The following is a 15,349-nucleotide window of genomic DNA, read 5'->3' on the forward strand; positions in this document are numbered from 1 at the left end:
GCCAAACTTCAGTACTTTAAAATCCCCATAGGCGACGGTTTTTGTTTTTTTTCAGGTTACCAGTTTATAGTAACAGAGAAGGTCTAACGCGTCAATACCTCACATGTGTGGTTTGAACGGTGTTTACATATGTGGGCGGGACTTGCGTAAGTCCCGCCCACATATGTAAACATCGTTTAAACCACACATGTGAGGTATTGACGCGTGCGTTAGAGCGAGAGCAATACTTTTAGCACTAGACCTCCTCTGTAATTTTAAACTGTTAACCTGAAAAAAAATTGTGCGTGTTCGCTTCTGACTGGGAGCTACTAGGGACAGGGGCATTTTAATTATTATTATTTTTTTTGTTATGTAATAATTCACTAAGACCTCCCCTTCAGGCTGGAAAGCATGATTTCAAGGGAAAAAAAACACAGCTCTCATGCTTTCAGCAGCCATTGCAGCTTTGTTCCTGCATGTGAGCTGAACTGAGCCTGCTCAGACACTTAGAAAATATTTTCCTTTATTTTTGAGGGTGAAAATCACTTGGATGTCTCTGAGCATGCTCATGGAGCGTGGGTGGGTTAGTAATTTAAGGACATCCTTACCAGGTGTAAGCACTTACAAGCTCACCCAAGCTAGAGACTGAAATTTGTTCATGTGATTTCAATTGCTTAATTAGCACACATGTTATAAAAAGCGTGGATAGAGCAGTCCTCAGCTGCCCTCAGAGGGGCAGGCTGGCAGGAATGTTTTTGCTAAACAGAAATGTGGTTTGGAGCATGATTATTTTGCCAATGTTTTTTGTTTATTTTTAAATGATGTTCACTTTGATGTATTTGTCTCTGCTGCCTTATTTTGAAAAAAAAATCTGAAGATGTTGGGACGGTTAACCTATGTTTATTTTGATTTTTTGAAATGTATTTTTGTTTGTGTGTGTGTGTGTGTGTGTGTGTGTGTGTGTGTGTGTGTGTGTGTGTTTGTTTGTCTTTTTTGCTTTCCTTGTTTTGTTGACCAATAAAAATTACTTTAAAATTTTGAAGTTTGATTTTTGTTACTTTTTCATGCTACATATTTTGACAGCTGCAGCTGAAATAGGTTTGGGCCTAACAAATTAGGTGTGATTTTTGTCTAAGCTTCTTTCCTGGTGTGTAATCATGAAATGTTTGCCATGTTTAATCTCAAGGAAATTAAAGACAAACTGGTAAGTATTTTCTTTTTTCTGCAGTGGTCCTCAGCCCTCAAGTACCCCCGACAGGACATGTTTTGTGGATTTCTCTTATCAGGAATTGCTGTCCAGACTGTCTTTTAAAGCACATGTGCAAGATGAAGGAAAACCTGCAAACATGGCCTGTTGGGGGGGGGGGGGGGGGTGTTGGTGGACAGGCTTGAAGTGCTGATTTACAGCACTGTGCTTAAATCTAGCGCAAGGCAATCCTATTCTAATTGTGGGTGTTTGAGGGAAGCCAAGTGAGTGTTAGAGCCCCTGCTTGTGTTTTTTTTGGGTTGAGCTTTGTGTCCCTTTTCTTAAAATTGGCTTCACTTCCTGTCACACAGCTGAACAGGAAGTGAGGTTAAAACCCTACCAATGTCTTTTCTTGGGGACACAGGTCAATCTAACTAGTGTCCCCATCAAGCAAATTGCACTCCAGCACTGCTGTGTACATCCCAAATCATGGGTCTTCAAACTACGGCCCTCCAGTTGTTCAGGAACTACAATTCCCATCATGCCTAGTCATGTCTGAATGTCAGTGCATTACAAGGCCTCATGGGATGTGTAGTTCTACAACAGCTGGAGGGCCGTAGTTTGAGGATCCCTGCCCCAAATGATTATTTCGTTTGGGGTTTAGTAAAGGCAAAGCCACTCTGCAGTACAAGCGTAGTCGCTGAAAATCAGAGAGGAAGCACTGATGGTTTTAACATCCAATCCTGTAGAATCAAAGTTGTTTTGTTTTCTTTCTTCCTTGCTTTGCACTTGTAGTGCAAAGTGGATTTGCCTTTAGTAAATGGACCCCAAAGTCCAAGATCCCTAATAATTTGGGGTGTACACAGCAAAATGCTAGAGTGCAATTTACATAATGGGAAACTATTTAGATTGATCTGTGTCCCCAAGAAAAGATAGTAAGGATTTACCCTCACTTCCTGTTTGGCTATGTGACAGGAAGTGAATGAATTTGAATTAGAAAGGGTGAAGACACCTCACAAATGTTGTCACTATCAGGGGTACAGACATCCCCAAGAAATGAGCAGATTATTTGCAAATTAATATTTTTTTATTTAACATTGGGTGGTGTTTGTGGGGGGCCCTAACACACACATTCATACATATTAGCAACGCTGTATCCTGGCCTATTGGCATGGTTATATTTTCTTAGGCCTCTCAATAAAACTCTCTGAAATTTGTACTAGAACTATAATCAACACTTTTTATTTTCTTTAATTTTGGATAGAGTGAGGGAGGGTTATAGCTCTGTCAGTTTATTTTGTATTATCTGTGTCCAATTGGGGAGATTTGCCTTCACTTCCTGCCCCATAGCCAAACAGGAAGTGAGAGAAAACTATGCAAATTAAGGGAATCCAGTGCCCCCCTCCCCCCCAGAACTAGTGTGTGTGTGTGCCCTGAAAATTCCTGGGCGGGTCATATAAAAACAGGGTGTGGCTCTGACAGGAAGGGGTGGGTAATTTAAATATACTATATATTAGGGCTTATTTAGACCGAATCCGATTTACAGCATGTTTTTATAGTGTGGGAGGAAACCCACGCAGGCACAGGGAGAACATGCCAACTCCAGGCAGATGGTGTCACGGGCGGGATTCGAACCAGCGACCCTTTTGCTGCTAGGTCAAAGTGCTATACACTACACCACTGTGCTGAACGAACATGATTGCAGCTGAAAGCATGAGATCTTTTTTTTTTTCAATACCATGCTTTCCAGCCTTATTGACCCCGCCTCTCTCCATAAAGAGGACCTGTCACACACTAGTCCTATTACAAGGGATGTTTACATTCCTTATAATAGGACTAAAAGTGATCCAAAATAAAAAAAAGGGACAACAAAGTGCAAAAAGAAAAATATTAGGTTAAAAAAAACAAAAAAAACGCCCCTGTCCCTAGTAGCTCGCACTCAGAAGCGAACATGCTTGTAAGTCCCGCCCACATATGTAAACACCATTCAAACCACACATGTGAGGTATTGACACGTGCGTTAGAGCGAGAGCAATAATTCTAGCCCTAGACCTCCTCTGTAACTCTGAATTGGTAACCTGTAAAAAAAAAAATCAAGCATCGCCTATGGATATTTTTAAGTCCCGAAGTTTGGCGCCATTCCATGAGTGTGTGCAATATTAAAGCGTGACAAGTTAGGTATCTATTTACTCGGTGTAACATCATCTTTCACATTATCCATAAAAATTGGGCTAACTTTACTGTTTTGTTATTTTTTAATTCATGAAACCGGTTTTTTTTGGGCAAAAAAAAAATGGCGTTAGAAAAATTATTGCGCAAATACCGTTTGTAAATCAAATAAAAAATGACCGCCACTTTATTCCCTAGGGTGTCTGCTAAAAAATTATATATATAATGTTTGGGGGTCCTGAGTAATTTCCCAGGAAATAAATATAATTTTTACATGGAGGAGAGAAGTGCCAGAATAGGCGCGGTATGGAAGTGGTTAAAGTGAAATAATAAAAGTTAAATATTCCTTTAAATTTCATACAGGGGGGGAGGGGGGGGGTACACGCATGTTTCCCGTGCTTAGAACTGTCCCTGTACAGTGTACAAGATGTCATTTCTGAAGTGAAAAAAAAAGTAATTTAAAAGTACTCATGGCTATAAAGAATATAGTCATTGCTCATTAAAACTAAAAAAAATAAAAAATGTGTGGGGTCCCCCAAACTAAATTACCAGGCCCTTCAGGTCTGGAATGGATATTAAGGGGAACCCCGCCTTAAAAAAAATGGCGTGGAGTCCCCCTAAAAATCCACACCAGACCCTTATCCGAGCACGTTAACCTGGCCGGCCGCAGAAAAGAGGGGGGGACAGAGTGCGGCCCCCCCCCCTCTCCTGAACCGTACCAGGCCACATGCCCTCAACATGGGGAGGATGTCCCCATGTTGATGGGGACAAGGGCCTCATCCCCACAACCCTTGCCCGGTGGTTGTGGATGTCTGCGGGCGGGGGGCTTATCAGAATCTGGAAGACCCCTTTAACAAAGGGGACCCCCAGATCACGCCCTCCCCTGTTTGAAATGGTAATGGGGTACATTGTACCCCTACCATTTCACCAAAAAAAGTGACAAAAGTGTGAAAAATGACAGTAGCCGGTTTTTGACAAATCTTTTAATAAAATCTTCTTTCCGCGGTTTTTCTTCTTCTTTCATTCGGGTTTCTTCCTCTGCTTCTTTCTTGGGTCTTCTCGTCCACATCTTGCCTGACGTCTTCTCCTATCTTCCTCTCCTTCCGTCGGCCTTCTCGTCCACATCTTCTTGATCTTCTGGGCGCTGCGCTTGAAATTGAAGACCCCGCCGTGTTCCGCCCCCCTCTGACGCCACAGGTAAACTCATATGTAAGTCCGCGTGTGGTATATGTGCGTCAGAGGGGGGCGGGGTCACATGAGCGTCACATGGCGGGAACTTCAATTGGAAGCTCATCCGCATAGTGCGGCGGCTTCTTCTTCTCCAGACGACGCACTTGAAATTGAATTCCCCGCCGTGTGACGCTCTGTGACCCCGCCCCCCTCTGACGCACATGACCTTCTAGTGAGTTTACTTGTGGCGTCAGAGGGGGGCGGGTCCCAGGAGCGGCACACGGCGGCTAATTCAATTTCAAGCGCTGCGTCCGGGGAAGAAAAAGATGTGGACGAGAAGGCTGACGGACGGAGAAGAAGATGATAGGAGAAGACACCGGGCAAATTTGAAAAATTTGAAAAATTCTAAATGTGAAAAATTCCAAATTGGAAAAGAGAAAAATTCTAAAATTGAAAAATTCGAAATTTAAAAAATTCGAATTTTTCAAGTTTCGAATTTTCGAATTTTTCAATTCTCGAATTTTCGAATTTTTCACTTTTCAATTTGGAATTTTTCACATTTCGAATTTTTCAAATTTTTCAAATTTTACAATTTTCGAATTTTACAAGTTTAGAATTTTACAAGTTTCGAATTTCAGAAAATCCGAATTTCCGAAATTCGGAAATACGAAAATTTGAAAAAAAAAAAACGTAAATACGAAAATTCGTAAATACGAATTTTCGGAAATATGAAAATTTGTAAGTTCGAATTTTCGGAAATTCGAAAATTCGTAAATTCAAAATTTTCGGAAGTCCGAAAATTCGTAAAAAAAAAAAAATCGTAAATACGAAAATTCGGAATTAACGAATTTCCGAATTTTCGTAAAAAAATGAATTAGAAACAAAACGAATTGCACATGTCTAATCTCTTGTACCACGTCTGCAGTCTCTGACCATCTCTTGTACCACGTCTGCAGTCTCTGACCATCTCTTGTACCATGTCTGCAGTCCCTGACAATCGTCTACAAACTATGGGATAGATTTATGGCATTTATATTTAAATATTTTTTTACTAGTGGCGATCATTGATTGTGTAGCGGTACTGCAACATTGCAGCGGACACACCGGACACCTAATTGAGTTCTGTAAGCAACACCTTATTTTCTGGCAGTGCCCCTCCCGAGACTAGACTTAGACTAGCAGCAGTCACTTGATAATTAAATTAGGCTTGAGGCCTATACACACGTAACTGTATTGAACTGAACAAGGGCTGTGACACACTTATTGTTTCTCCTGGTATAATTGTCTATTAATCTCACAATATCAGTCCCAAAAGCAGTGTGGAACTTAGGCCTATTTGTGACTCAGTTCAGCTTAATGAAGTTTTCTCCGAGGAACTACAAGTTCCAACAACACTGTGGTAGTAAGTCTAAGTGTAAGAGTGTATCAAGCAACTGTGGGCGGCTGCCCTGCTCACCATACTGGGCCTGTGTCACGTACCTGGTAGGAGTCTGATTTGATGAGGTCAACCTCCCTTGTATCTCCAGCCCAGAACCCCTCTGAGGATGAGACAGATGGCGGTTCAGGTTAGGAGGAACACGAGTGCCTGTAGGTGTTGCTTGTAGTGCTGTCAGGTGGAGGTGAAGACAGAATACACTGGTAGAGCAGCAGGTACCAGGCAAGGTGGTGTGGAGAGAACAGCTGGAGTTTAAGGGGAACTCCAACCACTTGCAGAGTCAGGGTGAGCAAGCAACAGGAACTTCTGAGATGCAGTGGTCAGAGGATAGCCAGGTTTGATAACAGACAGGCAGCAAGGTACTCAGGGATCAACAGGAGCAAGGTCAATTGGATAGCCGGGATCAGAAGCCAGGTATTCAGGAGGAATCAGAGTCCAGAGGGAGAGTCAAGGCAAGTTGGGTCGGTAACAGGAATCTGGCAGAGAATACAGGCGTCAGGAAATCAGGGAACTGCTGAAGACCAGTCAGCACCGCCTGGTCGTCAGAGCTCCCTTTAAATAGGCATCAGGAGGGATCAGGAACGCCTCCTGCGTGTGTACGCCGTCCGTTGCGTACGCGAATGCGCAGTAGCGCGCTGCGGTGGCTGTTGAATCCTTTGTGCGCGCGCATGCGCGCCATTGGTCAGACAAGTCCGTTGTGGTCTAAGTGTGCGCGCATGCGCACGTGTACGTGCCAAAGGTGTCTTCGTCCTTTCCTTACAGCCTGGAAGAACAGGAAACATCCGCTCCGGCTTTCCCTGGATCCTGCTTTCAGTCAGCACAAGCACGCCGCTTAGCTTCGCAGGATGGCTGGAACCCGCAGATGTCTCTGGATCCTTCTTGATTCCGTCCTTCTGTCTCTTCAGCTCAGGGATGTGACACAGGATCGCTGGATGTTCTTTCCCACAGTGTTGTAGGCCCCGCTCTCTGGATCACCTCCTCACAGCTCCCTGTAGGCAGGCCACACGTCCAGAAGAGACCAAAGATGACCACCACAAGGCCTTTTATCTCCTACCCAGCATGTACTTCAGCCCTGAGGGTTCATGGGTAGGTTATTTGCATAATATCTCACCATGTTCTTAAAAAATGAAAATAAATTAAGTCTATTTCACGTTCTTGCCACTAGATGGTGCCAAATACCAATTTATCACATTAGTCATGGATTAACACTAGTATAACATTTGAGAAGCAAAAATGCCCACACTACACAGGGTATAGTGATTATTATCATATTTGATAGATACATGTGCTAATATAAATATCCACAAGGGGTCGCTGGGACCTGTGTGCTTCTCTCAAAATTTGAAACGCCATCCATTATAGACAGGTGAAAGAGATGTACAAAAAAAGAAAAAACATTTCCCCTGAGGCTCCTAGAGTAGGGTGACCAGACATCCCCGGTTTTCGGGGACAGTCCCCGGATTGAGGACACTGTCCCCTGACCAAGTCCGTCCCTGGTTTTGTCCCTGGATTGGATTTAAACAGGTGCTGGGGCAATTTCAAAGACAGTCAGTGCAAAATAAAAAAATAAAAATCTGAATTATGGTGTATTTTGTTCTATTATCTGTGCCCCTTTCTGATGATCATGTGCTGGTCGGAGCAGAAGGAATATTTCTTCAGTTTCGGGTGCATGCCCATTCAGCTCCACTCACATGTTCCTCTGCCTTGGCTCAAGTCCCGGCCAGCCACCTGCCTGCTTATCTCCTTGCCTTCCCTGGCGGAGTGATCTTCCTCCGCTCCCCACCCAGTAGTAGCCGGGGCCTGGAGAGTAAGACTTGACAGGCTGTAAGGCGGGTGGTGGTGGCGAAGGGCAAAGAGTCGCTGATTGCCACCATTACTAGTATAAAACAAAATGTCCCTGGATTTCATTCTAAAAATCTGGTCACTTTATCCTAGAGTAAACGTCAAAGCACAAGGGTAATTATATAAAGATCAGCACACCCTTCACGTTAAACATCATCATCATGCACATTAGAAAATAGAAAATATATCAAATGTTTAACCACTTAAGACCCGGACCAAAATGCAGCTAAAGGACCTTGCCCCTTTTTGCGATTCGGCACTGCGTCGCTTTAACTGACAATTGCGCGGTCGTGCGACGTGGCTCCCAAACAAAATTGGCGTCCTTTTTTTCCCACACCTCTGCGTTTTTTATTTTTTGCGCTATAAACAAAAATAGAGCGACAATTTTGAAAATAATTCAATATTTTTTACTTTTTGCTGTAATAAATATCCCCCAAAAATATCTAAAAAAATGTTTTCCTCAGTTTAGGCCGATACGTATTCTTCTACCTATTTTTGGTAAAAAAAAATCGCAATAAGCGTTTATTGATTGGTTTGCGCAAAATTTATAGCGTTTACAAAATAGGGGATAGTTTTATTGCATTTTTATAAAAAAACATTTTTTTTTACTACTAATGGCGGCGATCAGCGATTTTTTTCGTGACTGCGACATTATGGCGGACACTTCGGACAATTTTGACAAATTTTTGGGACCATTTTCACAGCAAAAAATGTGTTTAAAATGCATTGTTTATTGTGAAAATGACAATTGCAGTTCGGGAGTTAACCACAGGGGGCGCTGATGGTTGTAAACCCGCAAAAAAAAATATATTTTTTTGTTCACCTGAAAAGTAAAAGCCATAATGAGCTAGTATGCGCCGCATATTAGCTCATTATGAAATACTTGCCTCAAAACGAGGTGTAGGGAACTTACCTGGTCCACGCCGAGCAAAATATTATCTTGACTCGGTGTGTCTTCCAGGTATCACCGCTCCAGCGCTGTGATTGGCTGGAGCGGCGACGACGTCACTCCCGTGCATGCGCGCGGGAGATTTCAATTCGGCAAGGTCCGGCGCAGTCCCTGGGTTGTGGGGATGAGGCCCTTGTCCCCATCAACATGCACCCCAAAGCACCCTCCCCATGTTGAGGGCATGTGGCCTGGTACGGTTCAGGAGAGGGGGGGCCGCACTCGGGCTGGGCAGATGTACGTAGAGGTACGTCCTGTACATCTACCCAGCCATGGGTTGCAGGCGCGCGCCCGCGACCCGGTCCGAAGCTCCGGGACCCGCAGACCCGATCGCCGCTGGGGTCCCGCGATCGGTCCCCGGAGCTGAAGAACGGGGAGAGCCGCGTGTAAACGCGGCTTCCCCGTGCTTCACTGTGGCGGCTGCATCGATCGTGTCATCCCCTTTATAGGGAGACACAATTGATGACGTCACTCCTACAGCCACACCCCCCTACAGTTGTAAACACACACTAAGTGAAACATATCTACTTCAGCGCCCCCCTGTGGTTAACTCCCAAACTGTCCAAAGTGTCCGCCACAATGTCGCAGTCATGAAAAAAAACGCTGATCGCCGCCATTAGTAGTAAAAAAATGTTTTTTATAAAAATGCAATAAAACTATCCCCTATTTTGTAAACGCTATAAATTTTGCGCAAACCAACCGATAAACGCTTATTGCGATTTTTTTTTTACCAAAAATATGTAGAAGAATACGTATCGGCCTAAACTGAGGAAAAAAACATTTTTTTAACATATTTTTGGGGGATATTTATTATAGCAAAAAGTAAAAAATATTGCATTTTTTTCAAAATCGTAGCTCTATTTTTGTTTATAGCGCAAAAAATAAAAACCGTAGAGGTGATCAAATACCACCAAAAGAAAGCTCTATTTGTGGGGAAAAAAAAGACGTCAATTTTGTTTGATAGCCACATCGCACAACAGCGCAATTGTCAGTTAAAGCGACGCAGTGCCAAATCGCAAAAAGGGGCCTGGTCCTTTACCTGCATTTTGGTCTGGGGCTTAAGTGGTTAAGCATTATTAAATTCACTGCTCCCAAAAAAACATCCATTTAAAAAAAATAAAAAAAGCATTGATACATGTCCCCTGGGGCAGGACTCCAAACACTTGTTAGGACAAAAATTAGCATATTAACCTTGAAAATGAACACTTTTGATTTCTCCCATAGACTTCTAAAGGGAGTTCGGCGGCGGCTTTACATATTAATTGCATTGCGTCAGCTGCTACGCCGGTTCATGCGCCAAATTAAGGATTCATCCGGCGTGCCAATAAAGCCATGAACCAGCGCAGCGCATTGTTGATAGTAAATCAGCCCCACTATCATGTACTGCAATGCAGACCAAGTATCACACCTATACCGGTGCTTGAAAGGACTTTTGTGGACCTGTTAGGTAGCGATTTGTGTCGCTAAACGCTGTCCCTGCTGGAAACGCCAACCTCGCCCTACACTGGCAAAAGGTATATGAATGTATTACACACTATCATGTACTGCAGTGCAGACCAAGTAGCACACCTATACCAGTGCTTGAAAGGACTTTTGTGGACCTGTTAAGTAGTGATTTGTGTCGCTAAACACTGTCCCTGCTGGAAACGCCAACCTCACCCTACTCTGACAAAAAGTATATGAATGTATTACACACTATCATGTACTGCAGTGCAGACCAAGGGCCAGATTCTGGTACATCCGCGCAATTTTGTGCGGGCGTAACGTATCTGATTTACGTTACGCCTCCGCAACTTAGACGGGCAAGTGCTGTATTCTCAAGGCACTTGCTCCGTAAGTTGCGGCGGCGTAGTGTAAATCGGCCAGCGTAAGCCCGCCTAATTCAAATTTAGATCAGGGGGGCGTGTTTTATGTAAATCTACTGTGACCCGACGTGATTGACGTTTCTCTTGAACGGCACATGCGCCATCCGTGGAATTTCCCAGTGTGCATTGCTCCAAAGTACGCCGCATGGACGTCATTGGTTTCGACGTGAACGTAAATGACGTCCAGCCCCATTCACGGACGACTTACACAAACGACGTAACTATTTCAAATTTCGACACGGGAACGACGGCCATACTTAACATTATTGATGCGCTGCACTTATGCCACCATATAGCAGGGGCAACTATACGCCGGGAAAAGCCTAACGTAAACGGCGTAAATTTACTGCGTCAGCCGGGCGTACGTTCGGGAATTTGTGTATATCTTGCTGATTTACATATTTCGACGCGTAAATCAGCATACACGCCCCTAGCGGTCAGCGGAGAAATGCAGTTACGATCCGACGGCGTAAGAGACTTACGCCTGTCGGATCTAATGCATATCTATGCGTAACTGATTCTAAGAATCAGGCGCATAGATATGACGGGTCGGATTAGGACTTACAATGGCGTACATGGCGCTGCACCGTCGTAAGTCCTTTCAGAATCTGGCCCCAAGTAGCACACCTATACCAGTGCTTGAAAGGACTTTTGTGGACCTGTTAGGTAGCGATTTGTGTCGCTAAACGCTGTCCCTGCTGGAAACGCCAACCTCGCCCTACACTGACAAAAAGTATATGAATGTATTACACACCTATATACTAGAGAAAGTAGCACACCTATACCAGTCCTTAAAAGGACTTTTGTGGACCTTTAGATAGCTATTTGAAATAATACAGCCTGTCCCTGCTCCAAACACAGCAGCCTTTCCCTACACTGACAAACAGCAGAATGTAAGATGGCCGCCAGATCAGGTCTATTTATAAGGTATGGGGTATGTCCATGTGCTGAAATGTCTCAATTGGCTGTCCTGCACCACCTGATGGATGTGTCATAGGTCAAAGTTCTTACCCATGTAACATTGCGGACCGCCGCAAACATCAGCAGATGTCCGACGGTTTGGCGGACCGCGAACAACGAAAGTTCGTCAAGAAAACGACCGCCTGGCAAACCGGCAGGCCATCTCTAATCACAACCTATTTCATCAGTGATTCCTGACTTTTGCAGTGAACTTTTCCACAGCCGAGTATTATTCCCCAACATCTCCATCTGTGAGCAAATAGGCCGACACAGCCACCGGATTGTGCTTGGGGCACTTTAGTGTTTTTAGCATATGGTTATCTTATCCATTGAACCGACCAGTTACAATATCATTGTTTTTATAGCCAATTGTGGTTTGTCTATGTGACCCTGGAGGTCCAATAAATGTTTTTTCAATCCTTCTGTGTACAGCAATGTCTTGGATGAATTATCACCAGTTTACACATAAGGATTTAAAATATAAAAAAACATTTATTGGACCTCCAAGGCCACACTGTATTTCTTAAATCGGTAGATACTGCTTTGTGAATGGAGTCCACTGTCTCCTTCTCCTTGTTTCTGTAGTCCAGGCTACATAAACAAAACACACAAGACATTTTGGCATAGCTCCCAACCAGCACGGATTCTGCGGGAACTCCCCGCACAGACTGCATCTTCCCGCAGTCCCGCGAATGGGTTAAATTTCCCACACAGGAAGCTGAAGAAGGAGCACGGGGTCTGAGGGGAGACATGCACAGCTGTGCACAGATGAGAGACAACAGCGGCACCCGATCGGCGCCCCCCCCCCCCCCCCGCTCAGCAACCTAATATCCTGTCTGAGGGGAGACCAGCACAGCTGTGCACAGACAGGTGAGAGACAACTTTGAGCAGCGGCACCCATTCCCGCGCTCAGCTCAACAACTTCGTTCCGACCAGCACCCCCCCCCCCCCCAACAACTTCAATGACAAATGTAAATAAAGAATTTCCCGCAGTGAATTGTTTAAATGTTGGGAGGTATGATTTTGGGCACAGAAAAAAAAGTGGCTTTACCTTGTTGGCTGATCACAATGTAGTCACCTGAGTCTCTGCTACCAAAGCATGATGACTTGAGTCGCAATGTAATAATATTGGGTGACATTCTAACAAAGTCACTTCTCGACAGAACACCGGCACAAGCAGCTAAGAGTCAGGAGACGTAACATTTGGCACGGCGGCCCCCGGCTCACCAGGCACATGCCCGGAGTGCCCTATGGCCAGTCCGGACCTGCTGACTACTACTAAACTAAATATCTCCTAAACGGTGCATGCTTAGGAGATATTTACTGTACATATACTGTAGGTAAGTCTTATAGATCTGTAGGTATAAATCAAAAAATGGACTTTACTACTACTTTAACTTGCTGTTGGAGTTTAAGAATATACTGTACATAGGGAGGTTGAACATTAGCAAGAGATCATACACCCAAATTTGTTAAAAGATCGATCATCTCCGCTATAGGGAGCCCTGGTTTGTCTACCCCTGGCAGAGTCCCGGAATATTCCAACAATGGGATCTTCCTGCCATAATTCTCTCTGGTTATGTACTGAAAGTTTTAGGTGCCCCCCAACCATCTCTGTGTGTTCCAACTCTTCCTATTACATTCTCTATAATATAAAACAAATCATGCTGTAAGCAGGGGCGGACTGACCATTCGCACTGCCCGAGGGCCCCGTGGTGGGAGGGCCCGGGCTGCTCAGTCCGCCCCTGGAGGTGCCCGCAGCGTCAGCTTCTACACAATAAAAAAAACTGAGTCTGTACTTTGTACCCCCGAGATGCCTTGAACCATTAAATCCCGGGCCGCTAGCTAGGTGATGTGGCTATTGTATAAGAGGCTCGCTCGGGGAGGTATGAGCTGCCCGGGATGGATGACTCATCAGAGCCGTGAGCCGTGCAGGGATGTACAGTGACACTGTGACAGGCGCTCCGACCACCTCTCCCCCTGTGGAATTCAGCTGAGGGGGCGGGGCCATAAGTCACTGCCGCGGAGGACTGTCTGTGAAGGAGCTGCTGGACTCAGAGGCAGAGTGAATTGCACAGACACAGGAACGGCATGCACACTGACCTGCCTTGTGTGCAGAAGCAGGTCAGTGTCATAAATAACGAAAGCACTGTGACTGCAGTTACTGTGACAGTGTCTTATCTGTGTTATAAGAGCCATGCTGATTGTTTCTTTACCTTCTTGCCCTGTGCTGTGTCTGTGCTTATTTACCAGGTAGCAGGTCAGGTCAGGTGCTATTCACTAGTGCACATGATGAGCCATCCATCCCGGCCAGCTCATACCTCCCGAGCCTCTCATACAACATCAACATCAATCTAGCTAGCGGGATTTAATGGTTCAAGGCACTGCTTTCTCGGGGGTACAGACTCAGTTTTTTTTATTGTGTATGATAAGCTGCCGCTGCTGGCACCTCCAGGGGCGGACTGAGCCGGTCCTCCCACCACAGGGCCCTCGGGCAGTGCCCCGACTGACAAATGGTCAGTCCGCCCCTGCACACTGATTTCTGGTACACTGAATGCCACTCAGTGTATAGGTTACAGTGTTATATATAGGGAATAGCACTTAGACCTGGTTCACATTGAAGCAATTCACCATGTGAAATCGCATGGCAATGGCACTACCCAAATCGGTGCGATGCCCCATTTGTGGCGCCGCACCGATTCCCAAAAGTAGTTTCTGTACAACTTTTGGCGACTTCTTGGTGCAATTTCCATAGACATCTGTGCAGCAACCCCCACAGATGTCTCTGAAATCACCCGCCAAATTTGCAGAGACATGCCGGTATGAAATCATGCGAGTTTAGCTGAACTGTCTCGCACAATTTCACACCCGCTGTCAGTGTGAACCTGGACTAAGGCCTGATTCACACCTATGGCATTTTTTTGTGCTTTTTTCATTTTGCACAACAATCCATTTAACATGGTTTCTTATGGAACACGTTCTGTAGTGCAAATCTGCAAAATGCAAAAAGCACTAAAAATGCGTAGGTGTGAATCGGGCCTAAGTGAGTGTTATTCCCTATATATATTCCTTACATTGGTGATCAGTGAGAAGAATGTTCCCTACATTGGTGATCAGTGGGAAGAATGTTCCTTACATTGATGATCAGTGAGAAGAATGTTCCTTACATTGGTGATCAGTGGGAAGAATGTTCCTTACATTGGTGATCAGTGAGAAGAATGTTCCTTACATTGGTGATCAGTGAGAAGAATGTTCCTTACGTTGGTGATCAGTGAGAGGAATGTTCCTTACATTAGTGGTCAGTGAGTAGAATGTCCCTTACATTGGTGATCAGTGGGAAGAATGTTCCTTACATTGGTGATCAGTGGGAAGAATGTTCCTTACATTGATGATCAGTGAGAAGAATGTTCCTTACATTGGTGATCAGTGGGAAGAATGTTCCTTACGTTGGTGATCAGTGAGAAGAATGTTCCTTACATTGATGATCAGTGAGAGGAATGTTCCTTACATTAGTAGTCAGTGAGAAGAATGTCCCTTACATTGGTGGTCAGTGAAAAGAATGTTCCTTACATTGGTGATCAGTGAGAAGAATGTTCCTTACATTGATGATCAGTGAGAAGAATGTTCCTTACATTGATGATCAGTGAGAAGAATGTTCCTTACATTGGTGATCAGTGGGAAGAATGTTCCTTACATTGGTGATCAGTGGGAAGAATGTTCCTTACATTGGTGATCAGTGGGAAGAATGTTCCTTACGTTGGTGATCAGTGAGAAGAATGTTCCTTACATTAGTGGTC

The sequence above is a fragment of the Rana temporaria genome, chromosome 10 (assembly GCF_905171775.1).
Source record: "Rana temporaria chromosome 10, aRanTem1.1, whole genome shotgun sequence".
Lineage (NCBI taxonomy): Eukaryota > Metazoa > Chordata > Amphibia > Anura > Ranidae > Rana > Rana temporaria.